Raw genomic sequence first — 25533 nt, forward strand, 5'->3', positions numbered from 1 at the left:
TTAGAGAGGACTGATGTCACTTCTTTAGAGAGGACTAATGTCACTTCTTTAGAGAGGACTAATGTCACTTCTTTAAGAAGGACTCATGTCACTTCTTTAGATAAGACTAATGCCACTTCTTTAAGAAGGACTGATGTCACTTCTTTAGATAAGACTAATGTCACTTCTTTAAGAAGGACTGATGTCACTTCTTTAAGAAGGACTAATGTCAATTCTTTAGGAAAGGACTGATGTCACTTCTTTAGGACTGATGTCACTTCTTTAGAGAGGACTGATGTCACTTCTTTAAGAAAGACTAATATCAATTTTTTAAGGAGAACTGATGTTACTTCTTTAGAGAGGAGTGATGTCACTTTTGTAGGATTGATGTCACTTCTTTAGAGAGGACTGATGTCACTTCTTTAGGACTGATGTCACTTCTTTAGAGAGGACTAATGTCAATTCTTTAGAGAGGACTGATGTCACTTCTTTAGGACTGATGTCACTTCTTTAGAGAGGACTGATGTCACTTCTTTAAGAAGGAATGATGTCACTTCTTTAGAGAGGACTAATGTCACTTCTTTAGAGAGGACTGATGTCACTTCTTTAGATAAGACGAATGTCACTTCTTTAAGAAGGATTAATGTCAATTCTTTAAGAAGGACTGATGTCACTTCTTTAGGACTGATGTCACTTCTTTAGGAAGGACTGATGTCACTTCTTTAGATAAGACTAATGTCACTTCTTTAATAAAGACTGATGTCACTTCTTTAGATAAGACTAATGTCACTTCTTTAAGAAGGACTGATGTCAATTCTTTAGATAAGACTAATGTAACTTCTTTAAGAAGGACTGATGTCACTTCTTTAGATAAGACGAATGTCACTTCTTTAAGAAGGACTGATGTCAATTCTTTAGATAAGACTAATGTCACTTCTTTAAGAAGGACTGATGTCACTTCTTTAGATAAGACTAATGTCACTTCTTTAAGAAGGACTGATGTCACTTCTTTAGATAAGACTAATGTCACTTCTTTAAGAAGGACTGATGTCACTTCTTTAGATAAGACGAATGTCACTTCTTTAAGAAGGACTAATGTCAATTCTTTAAGAAGGACTGATGTCACTTCTTTAGGACTGATGTCAATTCTTTAGAGAGGACTGATGTCACTTCTTTAGGACTGATGTCACTTCTTTAGAGAAGACTAATGTCACTTCTTTAGGAAGGACTGATGTCACTTCTTTAGATAAGACTAATGTCACTTCTTTAAGAAGGACTGATGTCAATTCTTTAGAGAGGACTAATTTCAATTCTTTAAGAACGACTGATGTCACTTCTTTAGGACTGATGTCATTTCATTAGAGAGGACTGATGTCACTTCTTTAGGACTGATGTCACTTCTTTAGAGAGGACTAATGTCACTTCTTTAGAGAGGACTGATGTCACTTCTTTAGAGAGGACTGATGTCACTTCTTTAGGACTGATGTCACTTCTTTAGAGAGGACTGATGTCACTTCTTTAGAGAGGACTGATGTCACTTCTTTAGGACTGATGTAAGTTCTTTAAGAAAGACTGATGTCACTTCTTTAGAGAGGACTGATGTCACTTCTTTAGAGAGGACTGATGTCACTTCTTAAAGGCGAACTGATGTCACTTCTTTAGAGAGGACTGATGTCACTTCTTTAGAGAGGACTGATGTCACTTCTTTAGAGAGGACTAATGTCACTTCTTTAGAGAGGACTGATGTCACTTCTTTAGACAGGACTAATGTCACTTCTTTAGAGAGGACTGATGTCACTTCTTTAAGAAAGACTGATGTCACTTCTTTAAGAAAGACTAATATCAATTTTTTAAGGAGAACTGATGTCACTTCTTTAAGAAGGACTAATGTCACTTCTTTAAGAAGGACTGATGTCACTTTTTTAAGAAGGACTAATGTCAATTCTTTAGGAAAGGACTGATGTCACTTCTTTAGGACTGATGTCACTTCTTTAGAGAGGACTAATGTCACTTCTTTAAGAAGGACTGATGTCACTTCTTTAGATAAGACTAATGTCACTTCTTTAAGAAGGACTGATGTCACTTCTTTAAGAAGGACTAATGTCAATTCTTTAGGAAAGGACTGATGTCACTTCTTTAGGACTGATGTCACTTCTTTAGGACTGATGTCACTTCTTTAGAGAGGACTGATGTCACTTCTTTAAGAAAGACTAATATCAATTTTTTAAGGAGAACTGATGTTACTTCTTTAGAGAGGAGTGATGTCTCTTTTGTAGGATTGATGTCACTTCTTTAGAGAGGACTGATGTCACTTCTTTAGGACTGATGTCACTTCTTTAGAGAGGACTAATGTCAATTCTTTAGAGAGGACTGATGTCACTTCTTTAGGACTGATGTCACTTCTTTAGAGAGGACTAATGTCACTTCTTTAGAGAGGACTGATGTCACTTCTTTAAGAAGGAATGATGTCACTTCTTTAGAGAGGACTAATGTACATTTTTTTAAGGAGAACTGATGTCAATTCTTTAGAGAGGACTAATGTCACTTCTTTAGAGAGGACTGATGTCACTTCTTTAGATAAGACTAATGTCACTTCTTTAAGAAGGACTGATGTCACTTCTTTAAGAAGGACTGATGTCACTTCTTTAAGAAAGACTAATATCAATTTTTTAAGGAGAACTGATGTTACTTCTTTAGAGAGGAATAATGTCACTTCTTTGAGAAGGACTGATGTCACTTCTTTAGATAAGACTAATGTCACTTCTTTAAGAAGGACTGATGTCACTTCTTTAGATAAGACTAATGTCACTTCTTTAAGAAGGACTGATGTCAATTCTTTAGATAAGACTAATGTCACTTCTTTAAGAAAGACTAATATCAATTTTTTAAGGAGAACTGATGTTACTTCTTTAGAGAGGAGTGATGTCACTTTTGTAGGATTGATGTCACTTCTTTAGAGAGGACTGATGTCACTTCTTTAGGACTGATGTCACTTCTTTAGAGAGGACTAATGTCACTTCTTTAGAGAGGACTGATGTCACTTCTTTAGGACTGATGTCACTTCTTTAGAGAGGACTGATGTCACTTCTTTAGAGAGGACTAATGTCACTTCTTTAAGAAGGACTGATGTCACTTCTTCAAGGAGAACTGATGTCACTTCTTTAGGACTAATGTCGCTTCTTTAGAGAGGACTAATGTCACTTCTTTAGAGAGGACTGATGTCACTTCTTTAGGACTGATGTCACTTATTTAGAGAGGACTAATGTCACTTCTTTAGAGAGGACTAATGTCGCTTCTTTAGAGAGGACTAATGTCACTTCTTTAGAGAGGACTGATGTCACTTCTTTAGGACTGATGTCACTTCTTTAAAGAGGACTAATGTCGCTTCTTTAAGAAGGACTAATGTCACTTCTTTAAGAAGGACTTATGTCACTTCTTTAAAAAAGACTAATGTCAATTCTTTAGAGAGGACTATTGTCACTTCTTTAAGAAGGACTGATGTCACTTCTTTAAGGAGAACTGATGTCACTTCTTTAGGACTGATGTCACTTCTTTAGAGAGGACTGATGTCACTTCTTTAAGAAGGACTGATGTCACTTCTTTAAGAAGGACTGATTTCACTTCTTTAAGAAGGACTGATGTCACTTCTTTTGGAGAACTGATGTCACTTCTTTAGGACTGATGTCACTTCTTTAGAGAGGACTGATGTCACTTCTTTAAGAAGGACTGATGTCACTTCTTTTAGAAGGACTGATGTCACTTCTTTAAGAAGGACTGATGTCACTTCTTTAGAGGGGAATGATGTCACTTCTTTAGGACTGATGTCACTTCTTTGAGAAGTACTGATTTCACTTCTTTAGGACTGATGTCACTTCTTTAGAGAGGAATAATGTCACTTCTTTAAGAAGGACTGATGTCAATTCTTTAAGAAGGACTGATGTTATTTCTTTAGGACTGATGTCACTTCTTTAGAGAGGACTGATGTCACTTCTTTAAGAAGGACTGATGTCAATTCTTTAGGACTGATGTCAATTCTTTAAGGAGAACTGATATCACTTCTTTAGAGAGGAATAATGTCACTTCCTTAAGAAGGACTGATATCACTTCTTCAGAGAGGACTAATGTCACTTCTTTAAGAAGGACTGATGTCAATTCTTTAAGAAGGACTGATGTCATTTCTTTAGGACTGATGTCACTTCTTTAGAGAGGTCTGATGTCACTTCTGTAAGAAGGACTGATGTCACCTCTTTAGGACTGATGTCACTTCTATAGAGAGGCCTGATGTTACTTCTTTAAGAAGGACTGATGTCACTTCTTTAGGACTGATGTCACTTCTTTAAGGAGAACTGATATCACTTCTTTAGAGAGGAATAATGTCACTTCTTTAGGACTGATGTCACTTCTTTAAGAAGGACTGATATCACTTCTTTAGGACTGATGACGCTTCTTTATGAAGGACTGATGTCACTTCTTTAAGAAGGACTGATGTCACTTCTTTAGGATTGATGTCACTTCTATAGAGAGGACTGATGCCACTTCTTTAGAGAAGACCAATGTCACTTCTTTAAGAAAGACTAATGTCACTTCTTTAAGGCCAACTGATGTCACTTCTTGAGAGAGGACTAATGTCACTTCTTTAAGAAGGACTGATGTCACTTCTTTAGATAAGACTAATGTCACTTCTTTAAGAAGGACTGATGTCACTTCTTTAGATAAGACTAATGTCACTTCTTTAAGAAGGACTGATGTCACTTCTTTAGGACTCATGTCACATCTTTAGAGAGGCCTGATGTAACTTCTTTAAGAAGGACTGATGTCACTTCTTTAGGACTGACGTCACTTCTTTAGAGAAGACTAATGTCACTTCTTTAAGAAGGACTGATGTCACTTCTTTAGGACTGATGTCACTTCTTTAGAGAGGACTAATGTCACTTCTTTAGAGAGGACTGATGTCACTTCTTTAGAGAGGACTGATGTCACTTCTTTAGGACTGATGTCACTTCTTTAGAGAGGACTAATGTCGCTTCTTTAAGGAGAACTGATGTCAATTCTTCAGAGAGGACTAATGTCACTTCTTCGAGGAGAACTGATGTCACTTCTTCAGAGAGGACTAATGTCACTTCTTTAAGAAGGACTGATGTCACTTCTTTAAGAAGGACTGATGTCATTTCTTTAGGACTGATGTCACTTCTTTAGAGAGGACTGATGTCACTTCTTTAAGAAGGACTGATGTCACTTCTTCAGAGAGGACTAATGTCACTTCTTTAAGAAGGACTGATGTCATTTCTTTAGGACTGATGTCACTTCTTTAAGAAGGACTGATGTCAATTCTTTAGAGAAGCCTGATGTCACTTCTGTAAGAAGGACTAATGTCACTTCTGTAAGAAGGACTGATGTCACTTCTTTAGGACTGATGTCACTTCTTTAGAGAGGACTGATGTCACTTCTTTAGAGAGGACCAATGTCACTTCTTTAAGAAAGACTGATGTCACTTCTTTAGGACTTATCTCACTTCTTTAAGAAGGACTGATGTCAATTCTTTAGAAAGGATTGATGTTACTTCTTTAGGACTGATGTCACTTCTTTAAAAAAGACTAATGTCAATTCTTTAGAGAGGACTAATGTCACTTCTTTAAGAAGGACTGATGTCACTTCTTTAGAGAGGACTAATGTCACCTTTTTAAGAAGGACTGATGTCACTTCTTTAGGACTGATGTCATTTCTTTAGAGAGGATTGATGTCACTAATTTAAGAAGGACTGATATCAATTCTTTAGAGAGGACTAATGTCACTTCTTAAGACAGGATTAATGTCACTTCTTTTGAGAGTACTAATGTCACTTCTTTAAGAAGGACTGATGTCACTTATTTTGGGAAAAATGTCGCTTCTTTAAGGAGAACTGATGTCACTTCTTTAGGACTGATGTCACTTCTTTAGAGAGGACTAATGTCAATTCTTTAGAGAGTACTAATGTCACTTCTTTAAGAAGGACTGATGTCACTTCTTTAGGACTGATGTCACTTCTTTAGAGAGGACTAATGTCAATTCTTTAGAGAGTACTAATGTCACTTCTTTAAGAAGGACTGATGTCACTTCTTTAAAAAAGACTAATGTCACTTCTTTAAGAAGGACTAATGTCACTTCTTTAAGAAGGACTGATGTCACTTCTTTAAAAAAGACTAATGTCAATTCTTTAGAGAGGACTATTGTCACTTCTTTAAGAAGGACTGATGTCACTTCTTTAGGAGAACTGATGTCACTTCTTTAGGACTGATGTCACTTCTTTAGAGAGGACTAATGTCACTTCTTTAAGAAGGACTGATGTCACTTCTTTAAGGAGAACTGATGTCACTTCTTTAGGACTGATGTCACTTCTTTAGAGAGGACTGATGTCACTTCTTTAAGAAGGACTGATGTCACTTCTTTAAGAAGGACTGATGTCACTTCTTTAAGGAGAACTGATGTAACTTCTTTAGGACTGATGACGCTTCTTTACAGAGGACTGATGTCACTTCTTTTAGAAGGACTGATGTCACTTCTTTAAGAAGGACTGATGTCACTTCTTTAGGACTGATGTCACTTCTTTAGAGGGGAATGATGTCACTTCTTTAGGACTGATGTCACTTCTTTAGAGAGGATTAATGTCACTTCTTTAAGAAGGACTGATATCAATTCTTTAGAGAAGACTAATGTCACTTCTTTAAGAAGGACTGATGTCACTTCTTTAGAGAGGACAAATGTCACTTCTTTAAGAAGGACTGATGTCACTTCTTTAGAGAGGTCTGATATCACTTCTTTAGAGAGGACTAATGTCGCTTCTTTAAGGAGAACTGATGTCACTTCTTTAGGACTAATGTCACTTCTTTAGAGAGGACTGATGTCACTTCTTTAGAGAGGACCAGTGTCACTTCTTTAAGAAAGACTGATGTCACTTCTTTAGGACTGATCTCACTTCTTTAAGAAGGACTGATGTCACTTATTTAAGAACTGATGTCACTTCTTTAAAAAAGACTAATGTCAATTCTTTAGAGAGGACTAATGTCACTTCTTTAAGAAGGACTGATGTCACTTCTTTAGAGAGGACTAATGTCACTTCTTTAAGAAGGACTGATGTCACTTCTTTAGAGAAGACTAATGTCACTTCTTAAGACAGGATTGATGTCACTTCTTGAAGAAGGACTGATGTCACTTCTTTTGAGAGTACTGATGTCACTTCTTTAAGAAGGACTGATGTCACTTCTTTAGGACTGATGTCACTTCTTCAGAGAGGACTAATGTCACTTCTTTAAGAAGGACTGATGTCAATTCTTTAAGAAGGACTGATGTCACTTCTGTAAGAAGGACTGATGTCACCTCTTTAGGACTGATGAAACTTCTATAGAGAGGCCTGATGTCACTTCTTTAAGAAGGACTGATGTCATTTCTTTAGGACTGATGTCACTTCTTTAAGAAGGACTGATGTCAATTCTTTAGAGAAGCCTGATGTCACTTCTGTAAGAAGGACTAATGTCACTTCTGTAAGAAGGACTGATGTCACTTCTTTAGGACTGATGTCACTTCTTTAGAGAGGACTGATGTCACTTCTTTAGAGAGGACCAATGTCACTTCTTTAAGAAAGACTGATGTCACTTCTTTAGGACTTATCTCACTTCTTTAAGAAGGACTGATGTCAATTCTTTAGAAAGGATTGATGTTACTTCTTTAGGACTGATGTCACTTCTTTAAAAAAGACTAATGTCAATTCTTTAGAGAGGACTAATGTCACTTCTTTAAGAAGGACTGATGTCACTTCTTTAGGACTGATGTCATTTCTTTAGAGAGGATTGATGTCACTAATTTAAGAAGGACTGATATCAATTCTTTAGAGAGGACTAATGTCACTTCTTAAGACAGGATTAATGTCACTTCTTTTGAGAGTACTAATGTCACTTCTTTAAGAAGGACTGATGTCACTTATTTTGGGAAAAATGTCGCTTCTTTAAGGAGAACTGATGTCACTTCTTTAGGACTGATGTCACTTCTTTAGAGAGGACTAATGTCAATTCTTTAGAGAGTACTAATGTCACTTCTTTAAGAAGGACTGATGTCACTTCTTTAGGACTGATGTCACTTCTTTAGAGGGGACTGATGTCACTTCTTTAAAAAAGACTAATGTCACTTCTTTAAGAAGGACTAATGTCACTTCTTTAAGAAGGACTGATGTCACTTCTTTAAAAAAGACTAATGTCAATTCTTTAGAGAGGACTATTGTCACTTCTTTAAGAAGGACTGATGTCACTTCTTTAGGAGAACTGATGTCACTTCTTTAAGAAGGACTGATGTCACTTCTTTAAGGAGAACTGATGTCACTTCTTTAGGACTGATGTCACTTCTTTAGAGAGGACTGATGTCACTTCTTTAAGAAGGACTGATGTCAATTCTTTAAGAAGGACTGATGTCACTTCTTTAAGGAGAACTGATGTAACTTCTTTAGGACTGATGACGCTTCTTTATAGAGGACTGATGTCACTTCTTTTAGAAGGACTGATGTCACTTCTTTAAGAAGGACTGATGTCACTTCTTTAGGACTGATGTCACTTCTTTAGAGGGGAATGATGTCACTTCTTTAGGACTGATGTCACTTCTTTAGAGAGGATTAATGTCACTTCTTTAAGAAGGACTGATATCAATTCTTTAGAGAAGACTAATGTCACTTCTTTAAGAAGGACTGATGTCACTTCTTTAGAGAGGACAAATGTCACTTCTTTAAGAAGGACTGATGTCACTTCTTTAGAGAGGTCTGATATCACTTCTTTAGAGAGGACTAATGTCGCTTCTTTAAGGAGAACTGATGTCACTTCTTTAGGACTAATGTCACTTCTTTAGAGAGGACTGATGTCACTTCTTTAGAGAGGACCAGTGTCACTTCTTTAAGAAAGACTGATGTCACTTCTTTAGGACTGATCTCACTTCTTTAAGAAGGACTGATGTCACTTATTTAAGAACTGATGTCACTTCTTTAAAAAAGACTAATGTCAATTCTTTAGAGAGGACTAATGTCACTTCTTTAAGAAGGACTGATGTCACTTCTTTAGAGAAGACTAATGTCACTTCTTAAGACAGGATTGATGTCACTTCTTGAAGAAGGACTGATGTCACTTCTTTTGAGAGGACTGATGTCACTTCTTTAAGAAGGACTGATGTCACTTCTTTAGGACTGATGTCACTTCTTCAGAGAGGACTAATGTCACTTCTTTAAGAAGGACTGATGTCAATTCTTTAAGAAGGATTGATGTCACTTCTGTAAGAAGGACTGATGTCACCTCTTTAGGACTGATGAAACTTCTATAGAGAGGCCTGATGTCACTTCTTTAAGAAGGACTGATGTCACCTCTTTAGGACTGATGAAACTTCTATAGAGAGGCCTGATGTCACTTCTTTAAGAAGAACTGATATCACTTCTTTAGAGAGGAATAATGTCACTTCTTTAAGAAGGACTGATATCACTTCTTTAGGACTGATGACGCTTCTTTAAGAAGGACTGATGTCACTTCTTTAGAGAGGAATAATGTCACTTCCTTAAGAAGGACTGATATCACTTCTTCAGAGAGGACTAATGTCACTTCTTTAAGAAGGACTGATGTCAATTCTTTAAGAAGGACTGATGTCATTTCTTTAGGACTGATGTCACTTCTTTAGAGAGGACTGATGTCACTTCTTTAAGAAGGACTGATGTCAATTCTTTAGGACTGATGTCACTTCTTTAGAGAAGCCTGATGTCACTTCTGTAAGAAGGACTGATGTCACTTCTGTAAGAAGGACTGATGTCACTTCTTTAGGACTGATGTCACTTCTATAGAGAGGCCCGATGTCACATCTTTAAGAAGGACTGATGTCACTTCTTTAGGACTGATGTCACTTCTTTAGAGAGGACTGATGTCACTTCTTTAGAGAGGACTAATGTCACTTTTTTTAAGAAGGACTGATGTCACTTCTTTAAGAAGGACTGATGTCAATTCTTTAAGAAGGACTGATGTCATTTCTTTAGGACTGATATCACTTCTTTAGAGAAGCCTGATGTCACTTCTGTAAGAAGGACTGATGTCACTTCTGTAAGAAGGACTGATGTCACTTCTTTAGGACTGATGTCACTTCTATAGAGAGGCCCGATGTCACTTCTTTAAGAAGGACTGATGTCACTTCTTTAGGACTGATGTCACTTCTTTAGAGAGGACTGATGTCACTTCTTTAGGACTGATCTCACTTCTATAAGAAGGACTGATGTCACTTCTTTAGGACTGATGTCATTTCTTTAGAGAGGACTGATGTCACTTCTTTAAGAAGGACTGATGTCAATTCTTTAGAAAGGACTGATGTTACTTCTTTAAGAAGGACTGATGTCACTTATTTTGGACAAATGTCGCTTCTTTAAGGAGAACTGATGTCACCTCTTTAGGACTGATGTCATTTCTTCAGAGAGGACTGATGTTACTTCTTTATAAAGGACTGATATCACTTATTTAAGAAGGACTGATGTCACTTCTTAAGAGAAGACTAATGTCACTTCTATAGAGAGGACTGTTGTCACTTCTTTAAGAAGGACTGATGTCACTTCTTTAGGACTGATCTCACTTCTTTAAGAAGGACTGATGTCATTTCTTTAAGAAGGACTGATGTCACTTCTTCAGAGAGGATTGATGTTACTTCTTTAAGAAGGACGTATGTGACTTCTTTAGAGAGGTCTGATGTCAATTCTTTAAGAAGGACTGATGTCACTTATTTTGGACTGATGTCACTTCTTTAGAGAGGACTAATGTCGCTTCTTTAAGAACTGATGTCACTTCTTTAAAAAAGACTAATGTCAATTCTTTAGAGAGGACTAATGTCACTTCTTTAAGAAGGTCTGATGTCACTTCTTTAGGACTGATGACGCTTCTTTATAGAGGACTGATGTCACTTCTTTAGAGAGGACTGATGTCACTTCTTTAGAGAGGACTAATGTCACTTCTTTAAGAAGGACTGATGTCACTTCTTTAGAGAGGACTAATGTCACTTCTTTACAGAAGCCTGATGTAACTTCTGTAAGAAGGACTGATGTCACTTCTGTAAGAAGGACTGATGTCACTTCTTTAGGACTGATGTCACTTCTATAGAGAGGCCCGATGTCACTTCTTTAAGAAGGACTGATGTCACTTCTTTAGGACTGATGTCACTTCTTTAGAGAGGACTGATGTCACTTCTTTAGGACTGATGTCATTTCTTTAGAGAGGACTGATGTCACTTCTTTAAGAAGGACTGATGTCAGTTCTTTAGAAAGGAACTGATGTTACTTCTTTAAGAAGGACGTATGTGACTTCTTTAGAGAGGTCTGATGTCACTTCTTTAAGAAGGACTGATGTCACTTATTTTGGACTGATGTCACTTCTTTAGAGAGGACTAATGTCGCTTCTTTAAGAAGGACTAATGTCACTTCTTTTGGACTGATGTCACTTCTTTAGAGAGGACTAATGTCGCTTCTTTAAGAAGGACTGATGTCACTTCTTTAAGGTGAACCGATGTCACTTCTTTAGGACTGATGTCACTTCTTTAGAGAGGACTGATGTCACTTCTTTAAGAAGGACTGATGTCATTTCTTTAGAGAGGACTGATGTCACTTCTTTAAGAAGGACTGATGTCACTTCTTTAAGAACTGATGTCACTTCTTTAAAAAAGACTAATGTCAATTCTTTAGAGAGGACTAATGTCACTTCTTTAAGAAGGTCTGATGTCACTTCTTTAGGACTGATGACGCTTCTTTATAGAGGACTGATGTCACTTCTTTAGAGAGGACTGATGTCACTTCTTTAGAGAGGACTAATGTCACTTCTTTAAGAAGGACTGATGTCACTTCTTTAGAGAGGACTAATGTCACTTTTTTAAGAAGGACTGATGTCACTTCTTTAGATAGGACTAATGTCACTTCTTAAGACAGAATTGATGTCACTTCTTGAAGAAGGACTGATTTCACTTCTTTTGAGAGGACTGATGTCACTTCATTAGAGAGGACTGATGTCACTTCTTTAAGAAGGACTGATGTCACTTCTTTAGGACTGATGTCACTTCTTTAGAGAGGACTAATGTCGCTTCTTTAAGGAGAACTGATGTCAATTCTTCAGAGAGGACTAATGTCACTTCTTCGAGGAGAACTGATGTCACTTCTTCAGAGAGGACTAATGTCACTTCTTTAAGAAGGACTGATGTCACTTCTTTAAGAAGGACTGATGTCATTTCTTTAGGACTGATGTCACTTCTTTAGAGAGGACTGATGTCACTTCTTTAAGAAGGACTGATGTCAATTCTTTAGAAAAGCCTGATGTCACTTCTGTAAGAAGGACTAATGTCACTTCTGTAAGAAGGACTGATGTCACTTCTATAGAGAGGACTGATGTCACTTCTTTAGAGAGGACTGATATCAATTCTTTAGAGAGGACTAATGTCACTTCTTAAGACAGGATTGATGTAACTTCTTTTGAGAGTACTAATGTCACTTCTTTAAGAAGGACTGATGTCACTTCTTTAGAGTGGACTGATGTCACTTTTTTAAGAAGGACTGATGTCATTTCTTTAGGACTGATGTCACTTCTTTAGAGAGGACTAATGTAGCTTCTTTAAGAAGGGCTGATGTCACTTCTTTAGAGAGGTCTGATATCACTTCTTTAGAGAGGACTAATGTCGCTTCTTTAAGGAGAACTGATGTCACTTCTTTAGGACTGATTTCACTTCTTTAGAGAGGACTAATGTCAATTCTTTAGAGAGTACTAATGTCACTTCTTTAAGAAGGACTGATGTCACTTCTTTAAAAAAGACTAATGTCAATTCTTTAGAGAGGACTATTGTCACTTCTTTAAGAAGGACTGATGTCACTTCTTTAAAAAAGACTAATGTCACATCTTTAAGAAGGACTAATGTCACTTCTTTAAGAAGGACTGATGTCACTTCTTTAAAAAAGACTAATGTCAATTCTTTAGAGAGGACTATTGTCACTTCTTTAAGAAGGACTGATGTCACTTCTTTAAAAAAGACTAATGTCACTTCTTTAAGAAGGACTAATGTCACTTCTTTAAGAAGGACTGTTGTCACTTCTTTAAGAAGGACTGATGTCACTTCTTTAGAGAGGACTAATGTCACTTCTTTAAGAAGGACTGATGTCACTTCTTTAAGGAGAACTGATGTCACTTCTTTAGGACTGATGTCACTTCTTTAGAGAGGACTGATGACGCTTCTTTATAGAGGACTGATGTCACTTCTTTTAGAAGGACTGATGTCACTTCTTTTAGAAGGACTGATGTCACTTCTTTAAGAAGGACTGATGTCAATTCTTTAGAGAAGCCTGATGTCACTTCTTTAAGAAGGACTGATGTCACTTCTTTAAGAAGGACTGATGTCATTTCTTTAGAGAGGACTAATGTCACTTCTTTAAGAAGGACTGATGTCACTTCTTTAAGAACTGATGTCACTTCTTTAAAAAAGACTAATGTCAATTCTTTAGAGAGGACTAATGTCACTTCTTTAAGAAGGTCTGATGTCACTTCTTTAGGACTGATGACGCTTCTTTATAGAGGACTGATGTCACTTCTTTAGAGAGGACTGATGTCACTTCTTTAGGAAGGACTGATGTCACTTCTTTAGAGAGGACTAATGTCACTTTTTTAAGAAGGACTGATGTCACTTCTTTAAGGTGAACTTATGTCACTTCTTTAGAGAGGACTGATGTCACTTCTTTAAGAAGGACTGATGTCAATTCTTTAGAGAAGACTAATGTCACTTCTTTAAGAAGGACTGATGTCACTTCTTTAGATAGGACTAATGTCACTTCTTAAGACAGAATTGATGTCACTTCTTGAAGAAGGACTGATGTCACTTCTTTTGAGAGGACTGATGTCACTTCATTAGAGAGGACTGATGTCACTTCTTTAAGAAGGACTGATGTCACTTCTTTAGGACTGATGTCACTTCTTTAGAGAGGACTAATGTCGCTTCTTTAAGGAGAACTGATGTCAATTCTTCAGAGAGGACTAATGTCACTTCTTCGAGGAGAACTGATGTCACTTCTTCAGAGAGGACTAATGTCACTTCTTTAAGAAGGACTGATGTCACTTCTTTAAGAAGGACTGATGTCATTTCTTTAGGACTGATGTCACTTCTTTAGAGAGGACTGATGTCACTTCTTTAAGAAGGACTGATATCAATTCTTTAGAAAAGCCTGATGTCACTTCTGTAAGAAGGACTAATGTCACTTCTTTAGGACTGATGTCACTTCTTTAGAGAGGACTGATGTCACTTCTTTAGAGAGGACTGATATCAATTCTTTAGAGAGGACTGATGTCACTTCTTAAAACAGGATTGATGTCACTTCTTTTGAGAGTACTAATGTCACTTCTTTAAGAAGGACTGATGTCACTTCTTTAGAGAGGACTAATGTCACTTTTTTAAGAAGGACTGATGTCATTTCTTTAGGACTGATGTCACTTCTTTAGGACTGATGTCACTTCTTTAGAGAGGACTAATGTAGCTTCTTTAAGAAGGACTGATGTCACTTCTTTAGAGAGGTCTGATATCACTTCTTTAGAGAGGACTAATGTCGCTTCTTTAAGGAGAACTGATGTCACTTCTTTAGGACTGATGTCCCTTCTTTAGAGAGGACTAATGTAGCTTCTTTAAGAAGGACTGATGTCACTTCTTTAGAGAGGTCTGATATCACTTCTTTAGAGAGGACTAATGTCACTTCTTTAAGAAGGACTGATGTCACTTCTTTAAAAAAGACTAATGTCAATTCTTTAGAGAGGACTATTGTCACTTCTTTAAGAAGGACTGATGTCACTTCTTTAAAAAAGACTAATGTCACTTCTTTAAGAAGGACTAATGTCACTTCTTTAAGAAGGACTGATGTCACTTCTTTAAAAAAGACTAATGTCAATTCTTTAGAGAGGACTATTGTCACTTCTTTAAGAAGGACTGATGTCACTTCTTTAAGAAGGACTGATGTCACTTCTTTAGAGAGGACTAATGTCACTTCTTTAAGAAGGACTGATGTCACTTCTTTAAGGAGAACTGATGTCACTTCTTTTGGACTGATGTCACTTCTTTAGAGAGGACTGATGACGCTTCTTTATAGAGGACTGATGTCACTTCTTTTAGAAGGACTGATGTCACTTCTTTAAGAATGACTGATGTCAATTCTTTAGAGAAGCCTGATGTCACTTCTTTAAGAAGGACTGATGTCACTTCTTTAGGACTGATGTCACTTCTTTAGAGGGGAATGATGTCACTTCTTTAGGACTGATGTCACTTCTTTAAGAAGGACTGATTTCACTTCTTTAGGACTGATGTCACTTCTTTAGAGAGGATTAATGTCACTTCTTTAAGAAGGACTGATGTCACTTATTTAAGAAGGACTGATATCAATTCTTTAGAGAAGACTAATGTCACTTCTTTAAGAAGGACTGATGTCACTTATTTAGAGAGGACAAATGTCACTTCTTTAAGAAGGACTGATGTCACTTCTTTAGAGAGGTCTGATATCACTTCTTTAGAGAGGACTAATGTCGCTTCTTTAAGGAGAACTGATGTCACTTCTTTAGGACTAATGTCACTTCTTTAGAGAGGACTGATGTCACTTCTTTAGAGAGGACCAATGTCACTTCTTTAAGAAGACTGATGTCACTTCTTTAGGACTGATCTCACTTCTTTAAGAAGGACTGATGTCACTTCTTTAAGAACTGATGTCACTTCTTTAAAAAAGACTAATGTCAATTCTTTAGAGAGGACTAATGTCACTTCTTTAAGAAGGACTGATGTCACTTCTTTAGAGAGGACTAATGTCACTTTTTTAAGAAGGACTGATGTCACTTCTTTAGAGAAGACTAATGTCACTTCTTAAGACAGGATTGATGTCACTTCTTGAAGAAGGACTGATGTCACTTCTTTAGAGAGGAATAATGTCACTTCCTTAAGAAGGACTGATGTCACTTCTTTAGAGACGTCTGATGTCACTTCTGTAAGGAGGACTGATGTCACTTCTATAGAGACGCCTGATGTCACTTCTTTAAGAAGGACTGATGTCACTTCTTTAGGACTGATGTCACTTCTTTAAGAAGGACTGATATCACTTCTTTAGGACTGATGACGCTTCTTTAAGAAGGACTGATGTCACTTCTTTAAGAAGGACTGATGTCAATTCTTTAGAGAAGCCTGATGTCACTTCTTTAAGAAGGACTGATGTCACTTCTTTAAGAAGGACTGATGTCACTTCTTTAGGACTGATGTCACTTCTATAGAGAGGACTAATGTCGCTTCTTTAAGGAGAACTGATGTCAATTCTTCAGAGAGGACTAATGTCACGTCTTCGAGGAGAACTGATGTCACTTCTTCAGAGAGGACTAATGTCACTTCTTTAAGAAGGACTGATGTCACTTCTTTAAGAAGGACTGATGTCATTTCTTTAGGACTGATGTCACTTCTTTAGAGAGGACTGATCTCACTTCTTTAAGAAGGACTGATGTCATTTCTTTAAGAAGGACTGATGTCACTTCTTCAGAGAGGATTGATGTTACTTCTTTAAGAAGGACGTATGTGACTTCTTTAGAGAGGTCTGATGTCACTTCTTTAAGAAGGACTGATGTCACTTATTTTGGACTGATGTCACTTCTTTAGAGAGGACTAATGTCGCTTCTTTAAGAAGGACTAATGTCACTTCTTTTGGACTTATGTCACTTCTTTAGAGAGGACTAATGTCGCTTCTTTAAGAAGGACTGATGTCACTTCTTTAAGGTGAACAGATGTCACATCTTTAGGACTGATGTCACTTCTTTAGAGAGGACTGATGTCACTTCTTTAGAGAGGACTAATGTCGCTTCTTTAAGGAGAACTGATTTCAATTCTTCAGAGAGGACTAATGTCACTTCTTCGAGGAGAACTGATGTCACTTCTTCAGAGAGGACTAATGTCAATTCTTTAAGAAGGACTGATGTCACTTCTTTAAGAAGGACTGATGTCATTTCTTTAGGACTGATGTCACTTCTTTAGAGAGGACTGATGTCACTTCTTTAAGAAGGACTGATGTCAATTCTTTAGAGAAGCCTGATGTCACTTCTGTAAGAAGGACTGATGTCACTTCTGTAAGAAGGACTGATGTCACTTCTGTAAGAAGGACTGATGTCACTTCTTTAAGAAAGACTGATGTCACTTCTTTAGGACTTATCTCACTTCTTTAAGAAGGACTGATGTCAATTCTTTAGAAAGGATTGATGTTACTTCTTTAGGACTGATGTCACTTCTTTAAAAAAGACTAATGTCAATTCTTTAGAGAGGACTAATGTCACTTCTTTAAGAAGGACTGATGTCACTTCTTTAGAGAGGACTAATGTCACTTTTTTAAGAAGGACTGATGTCACTTCTTTAAGAAGGACTGATGTCATTTCTTTAAGACTGATGTCACTTCTTTAGAGAGGACTGATGTCACTTCTTTAAGAAGGACTGATGTCAATTCTTTAGAGAAGACTAATTTCACTTCTTAAGACAGGATTGATGTCACTTCTTTAAGAAGGACTGATGTCAATTCTTTAGAGAAGACTGATGTCACTTCTTTAAGAAGGACTGATGTCACTTCTTTAGGGAAGACTAATGTCACTTCTTAAGACAGGATTGATGTCACTTCTTTAAGAAGGACTGATGTCACTTCTTTAGATAGGACTAATGTCACTTCTTAAGACAGGATTGATGTCACTTCTTGAAGAAGGACTGATGTCACTTCTTTTGAGAAGACTGATGTCACTTCTTTAAGAAGGACTGATGTCACTTCTTTAGGACTGAAGTCACTTCTTTAGAGAGGATTGATGTCATTTATTTAAGAAGGACTGATGTCACTTCTTTTGAGAGGACTGATGTCACTTCTGTAAGAAGGACTGATGTCACTTCTGTAAGAAGGACTGATGTCACTTCTTTAGGACTGATGTCACTTCTATAGAGAGGCCCGATGTCACTTCTTTAAGGAGAACTGATGTCAATTCTTCAGAGAGGACTAATGTCACTTCTTCGAGGAGAACTGATGTCACTTCTTCAGAGAGGACTAATGTCACTTCTTTAAGAAGGACTGATGTCATTTCTTTAGGACTGATGTCACTTCTTTAGAGAGGACTGATGTCACTTCTTTAAGAAGGACTGATGTCAATTCTTTAGAGAAGCCTGATGTCACTTCTGTAAGAAGGACTGATGTCACTTCTGTAAGAAGGACTGATGTCACTTCTTTAGGACTGATGTCACTTCTATAGAGAGGCCCGATGTCACTTCTTTAAGAAGGACTGATGTCACTTCTTTAGGACTGATGTCACTTCTTTAGAGAGGACTGATGTCACTTCTTTAGGACTGATCTCACTTCTATAAGAAGGACTGATGTCACTTCTTTAGGACTGATGTCATTTCTTTAGAGAGGACTGATGTCACTTCTTTAAGAAGGACTGATGTCAATTCTTTAGAAAGGACTGATGTTACTTGTTTAAGAAGGACTGATGTCACTTATTTTGGACAAATGTCGCTTCTTTAAGGAGAACTGATGTCACCTCTTTAGGACTGATGTCATTTCTTTAGAGAGGACTGATGTTACTTCTTTATAAAGGACTGATGTCACTTATTTAAGAAGGACTGATGTCACTTCTTTAGAGAAGACTAATGTCACTTCTATAGAGAGGACTGTTGTCACTTCTTTAAGAAGGACTGATGTCACTTCTTTAGGACTGATCTCACTTCTTTAAGAAGGACTGATGTAATTTCTTTAAGAAGGACTGATGTCACTTCTTCAGAGAGGACTAATGTCGCTTCTTTAGGACTGATCTCACTTCTTTAAGAAGGACTGATGTCATTTCTTTAGAGAAGCCTGATGTCACTTCTTTAAGAAGGACTGATGTCAATTCTTTAGAGAAGCCTGATGTCACTTCTTTAAGAAGGACTGATGTCACTTCTTTAGGACTGATGTCACTTCTTTAAGGAGAACTGATGTCACTTCTTTAAGAAGGACTGATATTACTTCTTTTGAGAGGAATAATGTCACTTCTTTAAGAAGGACTGATATCACTTCTTTAGGACTGATGACGCTTCTTTATAGAGGAATGATGTCACTTCTTTAGGACTGATGTCAATTCTTTAAGAAGGACTGATGTAAATTCTTTAGAGAAGCCTGATGTCACTTCTTTAACAAGGACTGATGTCACTTCTTTAGGACTGATTTCACTTCTTTAAGGAGAACTGATGTCACTTCTTTAAGAAGGACTGATATTACTTCTTTTGAGAGGAATAATGTCACTTCTTTAAGAAGGACTGATATCACTTCTTTAGGACTGATGACGCTTCTTTATAGAGGAATGATGTCACTTCTTTAGGACTGATGTCAATTCTTTAAGAAGGACTGATGTCAATTCTTTAGAGAAGCCTGATGTCACTTCTTTAAGAAGGACTGATGTCACTTCTTTAGGACTGATGTCACTTCTTTAGAGAGGACTGATGTCAATTCTTTAGAGAAGCCTGATGTCACTTCTTTAAGAAGGACTGATGTCACTTCTTTAGGACTGATGTCACTTCTTTAGAGGGGAATGATGTCACTTCTTTAGGACTGATGTCACTTCTTTAAAAAAGACTAATGTCAATTCTTTAGAGAGGACTAATGTCACTTCTTTAAGGTGAACTGATGTCACTTCTTTAGGACTGATGTCACTTCTTTAGAGAGGACTAATGTCACTTCTTTAACAAGGACTGATGTCACTTCTTTAGAGAAGACTAATTTCAATTCTTAAGACAGGATTGATGTCACTTCTTGAAGAAGGACAGATGTCACTTCTTTAGGACTGATGTCATTTCTTTAGAGAGGACTGATGTCACTTCTTTAAGAAGGACTGATGTCACTTCTTTAGGACTGATGTCACTTCTTTAGAGAGGACTAATGTCACTTCTTCGAGGAGAACTGATGTCAATTCTTCAGAGAGGACTAATGTAACTTCTTTAAGAAGGACTAATGTCATTTCTTTAGGACTGATGTCACTTCTTTAGAGTGGACTGATGTCACTTCTTTAAGAAGGACTGATGTCAATTCTTTAGAGAAGCCTGATGTCACTTCTGTAAGAAGGACTGATGTCACTTCTGTAAGAAGGACTGATGTCACTTCTTTAGGACTGATGTCACTTCTTAAGAGAGGACCAATGTCACTTCTTTAAGAAAGACTGATGTCACTTCTTTAGGACTTATCTCACTTCTTTAAGAAGGACTGATGTCAATTCTTTTGAGAGGACTGATGTCACTTCATTAGAGAGGACTGATGTCACTTCTTTAAGAAGGACTGATGTCACTTCTTTAGGACTGATGTCACTTCTTTAGAGAGGACTAATGTCGCTTCTTTAAGGAGAACTGATTTCAATTCTTCAGAGAGGACTAATGTCACTTCTTCGAGGAGAACTGATGTCACTTCTTCAGAGAGGACTAATGTCACTTCTTTAAGAAGGACTGATGTCATTTTTTTAGGACTGATGTCACTTCTTTAGAGAGGACTGATGTCACTTCTTTAAGAAGGACTGATGTCACTTCTTTAGAGAGGACTGATGTCACTTCTTTAGGACTGATGTCACTTCTTTAGAGGGGAATGATGTCACTTCTTTAGGACTGATGTCACTTCTTTAAGGTGAACTGATGTCACTTCTTTAGGACTGATGTCACTTCTTTAGAGAGGACTAATGTCACTTCTTTAAGAAGGACTGATGTCACTTCTTTAGAGAAGACTAATTTCAATTCTTAAGACAGGATTGATGTCACTTCTTGAAGAAGGACAGATGTCACTTCTTTTGAGAGGACTGATGTCACTTCTTTAAGAAGGACTGATGTCACTTCTTTAGGACTGATGTCACTTCTTCAGAGAGGACTAATGTCACTTCTTTAAGAAGGACTGATGTCAATTCTTTAGATAAGACTAATGTCACTTCTTCGAGGAGAACTGATGTCACTTCTTCAGAGAGGACTAATGTCACTTCTTTAAGAAGGACTGATGTCACTTCTTTAAGAAGGACTGATGTCATTTCTTTAGGACTGATGTCACTTCTTTAGAGAGGACTGATGTCACTTCTTTAAGAAGGACTGATGTCAATTCTTTAGCGAGGTCTGATGTCACTTCTTTAAGAAGGACTGATGTCACTTCTTTAGGACTGATGTCACTTCTTTAAGGAGAACTGATATCACTTCTTTAGAGAGGAATAATGTCACTTCTTTAAGAAGGACTGATATCACTTCTTTAGGACTGATGACGCTTCTTTAAGAAGGACTGATGTCACTTCTTTAAAAAGGACTGATGTCACTTCTTTAGGACTGATGTCAGTTCTTTAGAGAGGAATGATGTCAATTCTTTAGGACTGATGTCACTTCTTCAGAGAGGCCTGATGTCACTTCTTTAAGAAGGACTGATGTCACTTCTTTAAGGAGAACTGATGTCACTTCTTTAGGACTGATGTAACTTCTTTAGAGAGGATTGATGTCATTTATTTAAGAAGGACTGATGTCACTTCTTTTGAGAGGACTGATGTCACTTCTTTAGGACTGATGTCACTTCTTTAAGGAGAACTGATGTCACTTCTTTAGAGAGGACTAATGTCACTTCTTTAGAGAGGACTGATGTCACTTCTTTAAGGAGAACTGATGTCACTTCTTTAGATAGGACTAATGTCACTTCTTCGAGGAGAACTGATGTCACTTCTTCAGAGAGGACTAATGTCACTTCTTTAAGAAGGACTGATGTCATTTCTTTAGGACTGATGTCACTTCTTTAGAGAGGACTGATGTCACTTCTTTAAGAAGGACTGATGTCAATTCTTTAGAGAAGCCTGATGTCACTTCTGTAAGAAGGACTGATGTCACTTCTGTAAGAAGGACTGATGTCACTTCTTTAGGACTGACGTCACTTCTTTAGAGAGGACCAATGTCACTTCTTTAAGAAAGACTGATGTCACTTCTTTAGGACTTATCTCACTTCTTTAAGAAGGACTGATGTCAATTCTTTAGAAAGGATTGATGTTACTTCTTTAGGACTGATGTCACTTCTTTAGAGAGGACTGATGTCACTTCTTTAAGGAGAACTGATGTCAATTCTTCAGAGAGGACTAATGTCACTTCTTCGAGGAGAACTGATGTCACTTCTTCAGAGAGGACTAATGTCACTTCTTTAAGAAGGACTGATGTCATTTCTTTAGGACTGATGTCACTTCTTCAGAGAGAACTAATGTCACTTCTTTAAGAAGGACTGATGTCACTTCTTTAGAGAGGACTAATGTCACTTCTTTAAGAAGGACTGATGTCATTTCTTTAGGACTGATGTCACTTCTTCAGAGAGAACTAATGTCACTTCTTTAAGAAGGACTGATGTCACTTCTTTAGAGAGGACTGATGTCACTTCTTTAAGAAGGACTGAGATCACTTCTTTAGGACTGATGACGCTTCTTTATAGAGGACTGATGTCACTTCTTTAAGAAGGACTGATGTCACTTCTTTAGAGAAGCCTGATGTCACTTCTTTAAGAAGGACTGATGTCACTTCTTTAGGACTGATGTCACTTCTTTAGAGAGGACTGATGTCAATTCTTTAGAGAAGCCTGATGTCACTTCTTTAAGAAGGACTGATATTACTTCTTTTGAGAGGAATAATGTCACTTCTTTAAGAAGGACTGATATCACTTCTTTAGGACTGATGACGCTTCTTTATAGAGGAATGATGTCACTTCTTTAGGACTGATGTCAATTCTTTAGAGAAGCCTGATGTCACTTCTTTAGGACTGATGTCATTTCTTTAGAGAGGATTGATGTCACTTATTTAAGAAGGACTGATATCAATTCTTTAGAGAGGACTAATGTCACTTCTTAAGACAGGATTGATGTCACTTCTTTTGAGAGTACTAATGTCACTTCTTTAAGAAGGACTGATGTCACTTCTTTAGGACTGATGTCACTTCTTCAGAGAGGACTAATGTCACTTCTTCGAGGAGAACTGATGTCACTTCTTCAGAGAGGACTAATGTCACTTCTTTAAGAAGGACTGATGTCATTTCTTTAGGACTGATGTCACTTCTTCAGAGAGAACTAATGTCACTTCTTTAAGAAGGACTGATGTCACTTCTTTAGAGAGGACTAATGTCACTTCTTTAAGAAGGACTGATGTCATTTCTTTAGGACTGATGTCACTTCTTCAGAGAGAACTAATGTCACTTCTTTAAGAAGGACTGATGTCACTTCTTTAGAGAGGACTGATGTCACTTCTTTAAGAAGGACTGAGATCACTTCTTTAGGACTGATGACGCTTCTTTATAGAGGACTGATGTCACTTCTTTAAGAAGGACTGATGTCACTTCTTTAGAGAAGCCTGATGTCACTTCTTTAAGAAGGACTGATGTCACTTCTTTAGGACTGATGTCACTTCTTTAGAGAGGACTGATGTCAATTCTTTAGAGAAGCCTGATGTCACTTCTTTAAGAAGGACTGATATTACTTCTTTTGAGAGGAATAATGTCACTTCTTTAAGAAGGACTGATATCACTTCTTTAGGACTGATGACGCTTCTTTATAGAGGAATGATGTCACTTCTTTAGGACTGATGTCAATTCTTTAGAGAAGCCTGATGTCACTTCTTTAGGACTGATGTCATTTCTTTAGAGAGGATTGATGTCACTTATTTAAGAAGGACTGATATCAATTCTTTAGAGAGGACTAATGTCACTTCTTAAGACAGGATTGATGTCACTTCTTTTGAGAGTACTAATGTCACTTCTTTAAGAAGGACTGATGTCACTTCTTTAGGACTGATGTCACTTCTTTAGAGAGGACTAATGTCACTTCTTTAAGAAGGACTGATGTCACTTCTTTAGGACTGATGTCACTTCTTTAGAGGGGAATGATGTCACTTCTTTAGGACTGATGTCACTTCTTTAGAGAGGACTGATGTCACTTCTTTAGGACTGATGTCACTTCTTTAAGAAGGACTGATGTCATTTATTTAAGAAGGACTGATATAAATTCTTTAGAGAAGACTAATGTCACTTCTTTAAGAAGGACTGATGTCACTTCTTTAGAGAGGACTAATGTCACTTCTTTACAAAAGACTGATGTCACTTCTTTAAGGAGAACTGATTTCACTTCTTTAGGACTAATGTCACTTCTTTAGAGAGGACCAATGTCACTTCTTTACAAAAGACTGATGTCACTTCTTTAGGACTGATCTCACTTCTTTAAGAAGGACTGATGTCAATTCTTTAGAGAGGACTAATGTCACTTCTTTAAGAAGGACTGATGTCACTTCTTTAGAGAGGACTAATGTCACTTTTTTAAGAAGGACTGATGTCACTTCTTTAAGGTGAACTGATGTCACTTCTTTAGGACTGATGTCACTTCTTTAGAGAGGACTAATGTCACTTCTTTAAGAAGGACTGATGTCACTTCTTTAGAGAAGACTAATTTCAATTCTTAAGACAGGATTGATGTCACTTCTTGAAGAAGGACAGATGTCACTTCTTTTGAGAGGACTGATGTCACTTCTTTAAGAAGGACTGATGTCACTTCTTTAGGACTGATGTCACTTCTTCAGAGAGGACTAATGTCACTTCTTTAAGAAGGACTGATGTCAATTCTTTAGATAAGACTAATGTCACTTCTTCGAGGAGAACTGATGTCACTTCTTCAGAGAGGACTAATGTCACTTCTTTAAGAAGGACTGATGTCACTTCTTTAAGAAGGACTGATGTCATTTCTTTAGGACTGATGTCACTTCTTTAGAGAGGACTGATGTCACTTCTTTAAGAAGGACTGATGTCAATTCTTTAGCGAGGTCTGATGTCACTTCTTTAAGAAGGACTGATGTCACTTCTTTAGGACTGATGTCACTTCTTTAAGAAGGACTGATATCACTTCTTTAGGACTGATGACGCTTCTTTAAGAAGGACTGATGTCACTTCTTTAAGAAGGACTGATGTAACTTCTTTAGGACTGATGTCAGTTCTTTAGAGAGGAATGATGTCAATTCATTAGGACTGATGTTACTTCTTCAGAGAGGCCTGATGTCACTTCTTTAAGAAGGACTGATGTCACTTCTTTAAGGAGAACTGATGTCACTTCTTTAGGACTGATGTCACTTCTTTAGAGAGGATTTATGTCATTTATTTAAGAAGGACTGATGTCACTTCTTTTGAGAGGACTGGTGTCACTTCTTTAGGACTGATGTCACTTCTTTAAGGAGAACTGATGTCACTTCTTTAGAGAGGATTTATGTCATTTATTTAAGAAGGACTGATGTCACTTCTTTTGAGAGGACTGATGTCACTTCTTTAGGACTAATGTCACTTCTTTAGAGAGGACTGATGTCACTTCTTTAAGGAGAACTGATGTCACTTCTTTAGAGAGGACTAATGTCACTTCTTTAGAGAGGACTGATGTCATTTCTTTAAGGAGAACTGATGTCACTTCTTTAGAGAGGACTAATGTCACTTCTTTGTGACTGATGTCACTTCTTTCAGCAGAACTAATGTCA

Source organism: Lipophrys pholis (genome assembly GCF_963383615.2).
Source record: "Lipophrys pholis genome assembly, chromosome: 3".
Lineage (NCBI taxonomy): Eukaryota > Metazoa > Chordata > Actinopteri > Blenniiformes > Blenniidae > Lipophrys > Lipophrys pholis.